General features: G+C 42.3%; 1 protein-coding gene and 1 long non-coding RNA gene across 7 annotated transcripts in view; one reads left to right on the top strand and one right to left on the bottom strand.

The window, feature by feature from the left end:
* Kcnab1 (potassium voltage-gated channel subfamily A member regulatory beta subunit 1) overlaps nucleotides 1–12,352 on the bottom strand; it is a 442,167-nt gene that overhangs the window by 40,145 nt on the left and 389,670 nt on the right. The window lies entirely within an intron of this gene.
* LOC116092953 overlaps nucleotides 1–12,352 on the top strand; it is a 143,763-nt gene that overhangs the window by 32,581 nt on the left and 98,830 nt on the right. The window lies entirely within an intron of this gene.

Genomic DNA, 12,352 nt, shown 5'->3' with positions numbered 1-12,352 from the left:
CCAGGAACCAGTCTGACTGAGTCTTTTACCTCCCGAATGCTTGCATATCTTCACTCCAGATTTTTGTGAAGCTGTTTTGCATTAATGTTAAGGATCCTTCATCACCTGGGTTGTTAAAAATAATAGTTCACACTTACGTAGCACTTATGGTGTTTCTGGCAATGTTCTAAACACTTTGCATATATTAAAGAATCAATTCCTTTAGATAGTGATTATTATTATTATTATTATTATTATTATTATTATTAGGTGATTATTATTGTTTTATACATGAGGAAACTGGGGCACAAGGAAAACGAGTAAGTTATTAAAAATAAACAAAGGGAGGAGGAGATGTATTGAGACTCCTGGGAAAAGTGGGAGGGGGATCTTGGGGTGCATGAAAATGTCAAAGAATAAATCATTTAAAAAAAGTATGTTTTTTAAAAATGTATTTCTTTTAAATGAAGCCAAGTACTTTTCATCAGTGCAGTAGTAAATCAGCTAGTACCTCTGCATCAAAGGCTCTGGGTGTACGATTGTAAACTTTGGGAAGAGAGTTACTAGGGGACCCAACTTGCATGGGGTTGCTGAGGGAAGTGCTTTCCTGGGTTCAGTTGTCTAAGGCTTCAGAAGCAACTGTAGCCATGGTGCAGGGGGCTGACTAGTGCCCAGGCTGTTTGTAGATCTTGATGCTGTGTGTGTGGTATTGGTGTTGCAGGTACACAGAACTCAACGGTTATGCTATCATGCATCCTTAAACAGGTCACCTGGAGGACAGCCTGTGAGGCCAGTGTGCAGCAGGGTTGGATTCCTTTCAGGGAGGCCCTGCCAGGGTAGAGCACGAAGCTGGGAGAGTGAAACCTAAGTTGCACTGGAGATCACAGGAGTGGGGAGATGCCAGGAATATGGAATATCTGCAGAGGGAAGCTGTAGGCAATACATAGAGGCAGCCAAAACAGGAGGAGTGGGGCTGCTGGAGCTCACATCACACTACCACGTGTCCTACATACTAGACAGACTTGTATAGGAGGTTTGTCCAATCTTCCTTTGTTATCCTCTTATTTCTCCTTCTTGGACTAGAAATGCTTAGTCTATGCCATAGTCTGTTGGAAAAGTAATGTTATTAATCAATCAATTAGTTGATGCTGTTAGAATTGATAATGTTCATTTTGATATTTTGGGAGTTCCTAGTTAAGAGACTACCCTGAATCTCAGTAGAGACTAACTTAGGATTTTGAAAGTGTTAGTCTAAGACACTAAAGACTCTAGAAGTGAACGAAGTCCACATTATATTATGAGAGAGCTGCTAGCCCTTTGGAGCTGGTGTGAAATATTCTGGTTTGACTATGAAAACTTTCTCATAGCCCATGGGCTTGTGTTTTGAATATTTGTTCCCTAGCTGATAGTAGCTGATTGTGGAATAAGGGGTAGGAAAATTAGGATTGGCTCTCTGTTTCTAAACCCCAAGGTTGTGATTCGATTTTGACAGCCACAGTCATTTAATACTGACCACTTACAGCCATGGACACTCTTATCCTATTTGTGTGTGAGTCTTGTTTTTCCAAAGTTATATGTGCACATTGTTTAAAGAGCTAATGTTTAAAAGGATTGTAACGAAAGCCTTAGTCCCTTGAACTTGTTTTTTGTATCCCAGAAATGCTATCTGATATAACTTATATGTGATATTTCTGATAGATATGTGTTTCCTCTGGTGTTAATTTCTATATTTCTTAGTAAATTTTTTTTGACTTGTTATTTTGAGACATCGCCTGTTGGCTTCCTCTCATATACAGTTATACCTCTGTGAGGGAAGCCTGGTAAAGGCCAGACCCTAAAGGGATGGGAGGAGCTTTGCCTGCTCCCTGCAGCAGGCCACTGTGAAGTAGCTACAGGCCCCCCTAGAGAGCTGTAAAAGGAGCTGCTTGCCCCCTCCATGCTCTTACCTCTTACCCTCTTGCCTTGCCTCTTGCCCTCCTGCCGGCATCTACTTCTCTACTCTTCTCCCTCCCTCTGCCTTTCTACAATAAACACCTTAGAACCCATGGCCTGCCTCTTCTCATTGGGACCTCTGTGCTGGAGCAATGGAGCAGGTCTTCCCCTTTGCCACCAAGCTACCCGCCGGACCAAGCTAAGGATTCTAGTCCCTGCGGTAACCTGCCAGAGCTCTCTCCTCCCTGCCCTTTTCCCTTTGGCCCCAGGCCAGAGTCCACCGGAGGGTCCCCACTCTGTTCTCAGCTCTTCCTCAATATCCGGCAGCATCGGAGGTGTCCAAGACTGAGAACCTGATGTCCCTGGCCCCTGTGCGGCCCAGGGACCCCAGAACCAGCTCTTTCATGGTACCCAATGTCGTCTGTGTTGCCTGAGAGTCTGTTTGTTTGGGGGGGTTGTTTTGTTTTGTTTTTTGAGACATGGTTTTTCTGTATAGCCCTGGCTATCCTGGAACTCACTCTGTAGACCAGGCTGGCCTCGAACTCAGAAATCTGCCTGCCTCTGCCTCCCAAGTGCTAGGATTAAGGCGTGTGCCACCATTGTCCTTGCCTGAGAGTCTGAACCCGACTCCGGCAGGTCCGAGGGGACCTCAGACTGTGTCTTCCTACCCAGGGAACCGGATCCTGCAGCTTCTCACAACCCTACACCTGCCTGGTGGTTCCATGGGGGTGTACGCAGTCAGACTTCCTGCGTACCGCCTTGCCCAATGGCCCTAGCCCCTAGTTGACGCAGGACCCCATTTTTTGCCCCACATCTTTCCACATGGTTACGTTTGTAAGGAACTGCATTACTTCTTGCTTTGTGGGCAACATGCCCCCTAGATGCCACATGTGTGTACTCTCTGTGCCCACTACACAGCCTTCTAGCCTGCTCCCGCAGGCATCTGGGGAAATCTCTTCAAGTGTGTTGAGTCCTATGGCTTCCTTTCTGTGGTTTTCTTCCCTCATTTCCATGAGCACATTTTCCAAAAGTTTCTGGGAAACTGTTTTTGAGAGACAGAAAGTCCAAATGACTTATTTCTTCACCTGTGGCGGGCAAGTTGCTCGTCAGGTCCTAGTGTTTGTTGATCCAGTTTGCAAAGTTGCTATTGGACATTGCCTAGGCAGTTTTGATCCTCCAAGTCATGTCCACTAAACCTCAGGTCATTTAGGATGCTTTGTGAGTACTGGTCCTTCTGTGTCTCTCTAATCATTGTGTTGGGTTTTCAGTGGGCAATTTCAATCTGCAGAATCATGACACTCAGATCCAGAAGTGGTCATGACAAATTCTCAAACTTATTTTTTTCTCTCTAGCTAGCCTTACTTTGAGAAGATACTGGATCTCCTGGACAGGACGTTAAATAATCTTACGTTTTCACTTCTCTTTTGTATGCTTTTCTTCTTCACATTTTCTAGAACATTTCAACTAAATATTTAACATCTTTATTAACCAAAATGAATCTTAGCCATTATATTTTTAACTTCTAAGAAATTTTTCTAATTCTTTGGTATTCCTGTCACTCTTGCATCTGTGTGTGTGTGTGTGTGTGTGTGTGTGTGTGTGTGTGTGCATGTGTATGTGCAGGTGCCCATGTAGGCCAGAAAAGCATGCTGGATGTACCATGTAGGTGCTGGGGACTGAACTCTGTCCTTTGTAAGAGCAACAGTGTTCTTAGCTGCTGAACCATCTCTCCAGCCCCAGGTGGAAACGCTTCAATACCAAGTGATCCTAAGTCTTCTGTTCTTGTTTAAGAACAAAAATTTTGAAAACTGTGTTTGAATAATGCTTTTCAATTAGTGTAATTCACTGTAGGCATACTTTATACACTTGAAATTCTTTTGTTAATTTTTTTCTATAATGTTATTATCATTAGAATTTTTCCTGGGATAATTACTTTTCTTCCAAGAAATATAGTATTTTTTTTTTTTTACATGAGGATGGTATGTAAGACTTGATTGTTGCTGATTCAGTTATGAGTGGTAGGACAGACTTGGAGTTTTAAATATATATACATACAACTTCCAGTCAGTCATTCATTAACAGGGAAGGGCAGGACCTTTACTGTAGACTTGTCCTCTTAATCTATCTTTCCTCTACTTCTATGACATCTTCTGAAGCATTGGTGCCCCTTAGTGCCTTAATCATTGTGTCATGCATACCATTTACATTCTTTTCTGTGGGCATGCCAACCAACTAACCAAGCAGTCAGACAACCAACCAACCAGCTAACCAACAACCAACCGACCAACCAGCCAACCAATCAAAATCAATCAACCAACCAAAACCAACCAAAACTAACTAAAAGCCACCCGCCCACCTAATGCATTCCTTTTCGGCTTTACTGTATACTGCTCCAGGTTTGCAGGTGTCTGCTGCTTTCATCACCAACAAAGCTTCTGTTTCTGTTCACTGTCTTCTCTTGACTGGATCCTTATCTTTAGGATGATGTGTAAACATAGGCTTTGGTATTCTAAATGCAGAAGTTTTCTCACTTTTTTCTTTTCAAATAAGAAAGCCATTAGTAAGGACGAAGTGGCTCTTGATTTCCGTTTTCACTTGCTATGTGAGTTAGACATCTCCAGCAGGCTAATGATGGTCGACAGTCCCTTATCCATCTCATCTGACCATTAGCAGCATTCAATGCACTGTTATTTCTTTCTTTCTTGGGTTGCTTTCTTTCCTTCTTCCTTCAGTTACCACACTCTTCTTGTTTTCTTCCAAACTAGCTAATATTGGAGAATGTTAGAGCTCAGTCCTTAGTTGTTTCTTTCTATGTCCATTTTTTATTTATTTTATTCTACATGTGATTTTATCTATTACATTCTTAAGATGTATAAACACCATTCGCATGCAGACAACTCCCAAATCTACCTCTTTCCATGCCAGGCCTAGCTCCCAAGTGTCCAACTTTAGCATCTCTATTTGGCTGTCAAATAAACATTTTAATTTCAGGATGATAAACCCAAACCATCACTACCATTCTGGCTACATGTGGAATCTACATATCTGTTTGGAGCAGTGTTTCTCAACATGTAGGTTGTGACCTCTTTAGTGAATCTCTTATTCCCAAAAATATTTACATTACAATTCATAACAGTAGCAAAATTACAGTTATGAAGTAGCAATGTAATAATTTTATAGTTGGGGGTCACCATAACATGAGAAACTGAATTAAAAGGTTATAGCATTAGGAAGGTGAGAATGACCTAAAGTTGAGAGCATCTCTGTCCTTCCAGTGATTCAAGCCTAAACCTTGTAGTCACTTATGTTCTACTCTTTGTCATACCTATAAATAACCCATTTTACTCTTATGTTGTCCAAGCTCAAACCACATTGCTAACACCCTTATCTAACCATGGACATCTCACCTAGATTATTGTGGTCATTTCTTAAAATTTTCCCCTGCTGGCACATTTGCATCAACAATATATTCACAATAATTCACAACACTAATTCAGGTGGAGGGATGCTTTTGAAATGCAATCCGCCTCATGTCACTTTGTGATTGAAAATTCAGAGGGCTCAAGAGATATGGCTCCATCATCTCTCTCTCATCCCTATATTTCTACTTGTTATTCTGCTGCAGCCCCACTGATGTCCTCAAACAAGACAGGCAGCTCTCATCCTAGGGCCTTTGTACTGTTCCTCAGGAAGAAACCATCTACTCTGCTCCCAGTTAATCACATGACCCCTTCCAGTCACGTGCAAGCTTCATCTCCCTGCACTCACTGGCAGCTTTATGAGCATTTCTGTCTTCATAACCTGCTTGTTACCTTTCTTCCAGAGCATTTCCCCTTTGCTCGACTACTTATTAAACTTTTGAGTCCCGTACTGTTTGTTTCTTACCTCCTCTCTTAGATTAAATTTGTCCCACAGGAATGTGGCTTTCTCTTGTTTTGAATAGCTTATTTATGCTTGGTGTGTATGAACAAATGGAGAGCCAGCTTGGTGCTGCACTCGCCCCTGTGTTCTGGTTTGGACTACGTCGTATGGTTTTGTTTAAACTGTATCCTGTCAGTGCTATGAGGACACTCTTGACAATTTCATCTTTCTCAGGTAGGGAGTAGGGAAATGGGCGGTAGAAACAGAATTTCATCCTTCTTTTCCTAAGATATTCTTCATTTTAATATTTCCATTTCCCTTCTGTTTTGTTTTATGTGAGTTCTTGTTGTACTGTATTTTCTTTGTCTCATTATATAAAAACACTCCTTTTTAGTTGGAGATGGAGTTTGTTCTGTAACAATGCTTTTTCAGTTTCAAAGCCAATGATATATCATGTTCCATTTTTCCAAGTAAATAACAATGTTGGTGACACTTTTTACTGCTCTGCACAAATCCCTCTCATCTGCTGGCCCTTAAAACCCACAACCAGGTATTCATGTATGTAACATATGGTTGTCTATGTTCAAATTTTTAAAAGTTAAAAAGTATTCTTGTTTAACTTTCATTATTTTTGTATGATTGGGTCAATCAAAGCCGGTTAGCCTCACAGCTTTCCTTTCTAAAAGTAAAACTTAGCACAGAGAACCATCCGAAAGGATGGATATGTTTCAGACTGCAGAGCTTGAGGTTTGTGGCATGTAATGGCCTCCAGGCCTTGAACATTGACAATTACTCCCTAGAGCAGAAGAAACATTTTCAAAGCCTTCAGATTCCTAAGGAGGGTCTTTGGGATGTAATGAGTGGGTATGAAGAATGCCTACTTGTAAGGTAGCCAAATTCTGCAATTTGTGGAAATTTGAACCTTTTCTACACTCCAATTATATTGGATGTAATGGTATTTTACTTTGAAGTAAAGATGTTTTCTGGAACCAATGGAAGGTCATTTAAGTCAGATAGTTTTAAAACATAAATAATATGTGGGCAAGCATGACGAGGGATGCAATCACTCAGCCTTATTTTTGCATTGCCTGTTGGCCCTTTATTCTATTGGCCCCAATGAAATCTCACACTTGTTCCATAGCTTTCTGCCCATGTTCAGGCCTTTCAAAGATAATTTAAAGTACTAAACACATCCTTTAAAGGTTTCAATCAGTAGTTTAGGTTAGAATTCTCTCTTTCCCCACCTGGAGCCTAAATAGCATAAAACAATAAGATAGTTTAGGGTGTGTTGGCTTTCTCTATTTCTCTAGTCTTTGAGCTCCTCCCCATCCCTGGTCCCTATTTTAGATTCCCTCTAAGGGTTTCTGTCCTCAGGGCATCACTCAGCTAGCTGTGCTATCAAAGCAGATGGTCAGCCCTACATCCCACTTCCAGATTTTCCAGACAAAAATCAGGTCCCAGGTCACTGTGTTCCTCAGCTGTAAGGAGGATGGAGGGAGAGATTACTGGGAGAGACGACTGGATTTGGGGTGGGCTTCTCTGGGACCAGCTAGAAATCTAGGACAATGGAAACTTCCAGGCAACTATGAGGGTGACTCTAGCTAAGACTCCTAGGGAATATGGAGCCTGAAATGGCCATCTCCTGTAACCAGGCGAGATTCCAAGGGATGGATTGGAACACCAACCCAGCCATAAAGCCTTAGACCTACAATTTGTCCTGCCTACAAGATATGCTGGAGTAAAACATGGAAGGAAGAGCCAACCAATGACTGGCCCTATTGAGACCCATGCCAGGAAAGGGAGCCCACCCCTGACACTGTTAATGAATGTAGCCTAGTATCACTGTTATCAGAGAGGCTTCACCCAGCAACTTATGGAAACTGATGCAGAGACCCACAGCCAAACATTAAGTGGAGCTTGGGGAATTCTGTGGAAGAAGGGGTGGAAGGAGCCTGAGGGGTCAAGGACACCACAAGAAAACCTACAGTATCAACTAACCTGGGTCATAGGGGCTCACAGAGTCTGAATTGTCAACCAGAGAGCATACATGGGATGGACCTAGACCCTCTGCACGTGTAACAGCTTGGTCATTATGTGGGACCCCTAACAGCAGGAGCAGGGGCTGTCTCTGACTCTGTTGCCTGTCTTTGGTTACTTTCCCCCTAACTGGGCTGCCTTGTCTAGCCTGAATAGTAGATGCACTTAGTCGATAGCGCTAAGGCTAGTTGATATTCATGGGAGGTCTCCCCTTTTCTGAGGAGAAGGGGAGGAGGGATCGATGAGGGGAAGGTGAGGTGAGAGGGAGCGACTGAGAGGGGAGGAGTGAAAGGAAGCTGTGCTCAGGATATAAATAACTTATTCAGAAAAGATGAAGGAAGGAAGGAAGAAAAGAAGGAAGAAAGAAAAGAAAAGAAACTCCAGGGGCCCTGAAAGTTTCCAGAAAGAACCCTCCCCCACGCTGGGATAAATGGAGCTCACTAGCTCTCCTTTCCCACTGCTGGGGTAGATGGAGCTCACAGCACAGGTTTCTTTCTTTCACCTTTCTCAACAGAATCGCTTCTCTTTCTTGCTCTCTCAGGCTTCATATTTTTACGCTAGAGTGAGCTCTAGATTCATGGAACTGAATGGGGGGGGGCAAAAGGGAAGCTCATTTTATAGAATAATTCCAATCATAAATGGAATCAGGATTTCACAGTCTCTCAGCTCCACTGCAACAGCCTGTATAAGTGGTTAGGTGGTGAGCTCTCAGCTCTTCACAGCATTTAGAGTCACACTAGGGTAATTAACTAAAAGTCAACGGTATGGCACCAGTGGGAAGTGACTGTCAGGATTCACTCTGCAAGATTCACCTTAAACTGCACAATACTGGGGCACAGTGGCCCTTCTTGATCCTTGGAGAGACATTGAGGCAGACCTGTGGAGTGCTGTTACCAAACGAGTTTAACTCCATCTAGCCTTAAATGGTCTCCAAAACAAATTGCAGGGAGTTTGCCTGTTTGGTCAAGGCCACTATAGAGAAAATGGGTTGGGTGAGTCATTTTAGATGAAAAGAGATTGACTAGCCACAACAGAACATCCTATACAATACTGTAGGAATCTTCCTTTTCCGTCTCTCTCTTTAGTGCCAGGGATTGAAACCAGGGTCAAATGCGTGCTAGGCAAGTGTTCCCTCACTATGGGGTTTTTCAGTCAAATTGTGTTCTCAACTTCTTTTCAGAGAAAAACAAAACAAACCCAAACCTACAAATCTATAAAGGTCTCTGGAGGAAATGGCATGCCCTGAGTGTTAGATTATGAGAATGTGTTGGAATGTCTTGCATATGATGATTGTGTCATGGTCATATGAGGACTGCTTTTAATCAGGAGATAATGGGGAAATTATTCCTGGGTGAAATGTTCACTGAACAAGAGCAGACAGAACTTATAGCAGCTTGAGACATGGAGATGAGGCGTATCAAGTATTCATTTTTCTGTTTTTCTGTAATTTTTAATTTTCTCAAAAAGTTGGAGGAAGAAAAAAAAAATCTTGGAGCCAGCTTCGATTGTAGAAGTGCTTTGTCATCTCCTTCTGATATTTTGATTGTGTTTTAGGACCTAACTGAAACTCCTTATATCATATAAAGTCTGAAAAGTATAAGCGTGTGCAACAACACTAAGTACCTTGAAATATTTATATTTCCACTTAAACAAACGCAATTCTTTGTCACGAAATTGTTGGAAAGAGAATGTGACTTTCCCATTCTTCCTTTTTTATAAATAAGAATTAGAGGAGGAGGTCTAACCAGCTCATCCTAGTCCAAACACTGGCACCGAAGTCCTCTCATTGTATTTTCTCAGCACACTAATAAATACCCAGGGCTTTAACAAAACCATGCACTCCCTGACTCTTTTTGTACAGAGTAAGGAGATGGTGAAGTACTTGCTCATCTCACTGTGAGACTTACTGATTAGCAGCCCTACAGGTGGCTGTGTTTCCTCCATTAAACATACATGCTGTGACCCCTCAGACACAATTCTGCTAAGAGCTGCTACGTTCTGCAGCCCCACCTATTTGGATAGAGAGCTAGTGTGGGTGACCAGTTCCTATGCATGCCATTACAGACCTGCTGTGGAGCAAAGAGGAACCCTATAGGAATGGATTGCCCTGAGAGTGAGTCAGCATGTCCTTAGCATATTGAGTTAAATCATGTCACATCTCTAGATGTCTTTTAGAGAGCTGACAGTTCACAGAAGGAAGTGCACGTGAGTCACAGATAGAATGCTAAGCAGCTCTGTCTTCATCTGACAGCTGGGGTGAGCAAAAGCATCCTCTTGGTCTCTCTCTCTCTCTCTCTCTCTCTCTCTCTCTCTCTCTCTCCCATTCCCATCCTTGTCCTACCTCCCTCTTCTTATCTTTGTAATGGAAAACAGTTTAAGGAGAAAAATGGAGGAAAAACAAAGACGAAAACAAAAACACCCTCTAAACCAACCAGCTAACCAAGCAAGCAAGCAAACAAAAAACCACTTTAAACTGGTAGGGTCCACAACCTAGAGAAGACAGACAGCCCACCTTGTTTCTTTAGGAGTCTGCTAGGGGCTGAACTTACACTGAATGAAGATGGAGAGAAAAAGAAGGTAAACATGGGAGAGAAAACACAGGAAGTTGTATAGAGTATATTCATGTCCTTTCCCAAGATCATCCATTCCCACCAGGATTTTATAGATTGGGGATGCGGTCTATAATTGAATTCCAACCAAAGCACTGTATGAGTGAAAACTGGATTCTAGGGTGTGTGTGTGTGTGTGTGTGTGTGTGTGTGTGTGTGTGTGTGTGTTAGTTACAGTCAGCTCTTCACACATACCCTGCAGGTTAACATTTCAGTACCCTATAATTCTTCTGAAGCTCCTTTCTCAATCTGTGGTTAACACTGCTAACCAGGCTCCTGTTCCTGACAGGTGTGACCTTAGTGATCTGTGCGCAGACCTTGGGCCTCTCCTAACTCTGGGACATTTTTCAGCAGCTCTTGAGGACTCCTTGTGTAGCAGTGTGACAGCCACTAACATGGCAGCTCTGTTCCATGAACTCTGTTGCTTTACTTAAGATCCTTCGTTTCTCAGCAGGAGGTGAGAGAAACAAACAAGGAGAAAAAAAATGGAAGAAAAGAAGTAGCTTGAGAGACGTGGCAGAATTTACCAAATACCATAGGATTAGTAACTACTATGGAAGCAGCCAAGACGTAGAGAGGAAGGAACTTATGATATTCATAACCCATTTCTCTCTGTTTTAAATTTTAAAATTATGTTATGTACATGAGTGTTCGGTCTGCACATATGTTTGTGCACCTGGTGTGTGTATAACTGGTACTCACAGAGACCAGGTCCACTGGAACTGGGGTGACCAATGGTCATAAGCCACCACGTGAATGCTGGGGATTGAACTGAGTCTTCTGTAAGAGCAGCACTCTTTTTTTAAAAAATTTTTTTGTTTTTTGTTTTTTGTTTTTTGAGACAGGGTTTCTCTCTATAGCCCTGGCTGTCCTGGGATGAGAGCAGCAGTCTTAACACACTGAGCTGTCTTTCTAGTCTCCCACATGTGTTTTTGAAGTATGTATACAAATGAAACATAAGAAGACCTAATAAGATCTTCAATTAGCTGCCCACTGCTGGCCCCATACTAGCTTTGAACATACATGGTAGAAGACATGCACATGGTCCTTAGGTGTGCATCTGGTTAACCGGTGATCGGCAGCTAATGGCCAGCTGGTCTTGTCCCTGGCTTGTTGTCATTTTGTTTTTATTTGTGTGTTTATTTTTTCTTCAAACTCGGAGTGTATTACTGAACCATGTACTTTCTGCTGAGTGATATTTTTCAAATCTCAGATCTGATCCCTATACCCACATCCCTCTGGGGAAAGCCAAAGTGGCAGAGAGAGAACAGGTCCCAGGCCCTCTGTGTGCCCTAAGATTTAGGAATCTGGGTCTTTCCACACTTTTCAGGCTTAACTGCTTTAGCCATCCTATCGGATCTCCACTTCTTCTTGTGCTTTGTTTTAATTGATTTGATAAATCATGTGATTCGTGTATTTAATTCATTTATGGTTTATTTACATATGTGTGGTGTCTGAAAGTATGCATACCCATGTGTGCGAGCATATATGTAAAGGCCAGAGGAGGACATCTGGTGTCCTGTTCTGTCAGTCTCCCTGTGTTGTTTCCTTAAGATAGGGCTTCTCACTGAACGTGAACCTCCTCAATTTGATTAGGCTGTCCAGCTCCTGAGAACTGCCTGTCTCTTCTCTAAGAGCTTGGTGTTACAGGCATGCATGGTTATGTGGTTGCTGGGTATTTGAACTCGGGTCCTTGTGCTTGTGTGGCATCTGCTCTTAGCAGAGTCATCTCCCCAACCTCCAACTTTCTTAGTTATTGTCTGTCTGCCCAGTAAGCAAGGATGTAACTTCTGTAAGGGCAATATTTTTGTTAGATTTATTAACTTCCAATTTTTCTGGGTGCTCAGAAAAAGTGGTTGGCACAGGTAGATATTCAGCAAATATCGACTGAGAATGAGTTGATGTTCTTTGTGTTTTTTTTTTTTTTTTTTTTT

Source organism: Mastomys coucha, unplaced genomic scaffold (genome assembly GCF_008632895.1).
Source record: "Mastomys coucha isolate ucsf_1 unplaced genomic scaffold, UCSF_Mcou_1 pScaffold16, whole genome shotgun sequence".
NCBI lineage: Eukaryota > Metazoa > Chordata > Mammalia > Rodentia > Muridae > Mastomys > Mastomys coucha.
Note: the sequence above shows the minus strand (reverse complement) of the source record. Positions and strands in the feature narration are given on the sequence as shown.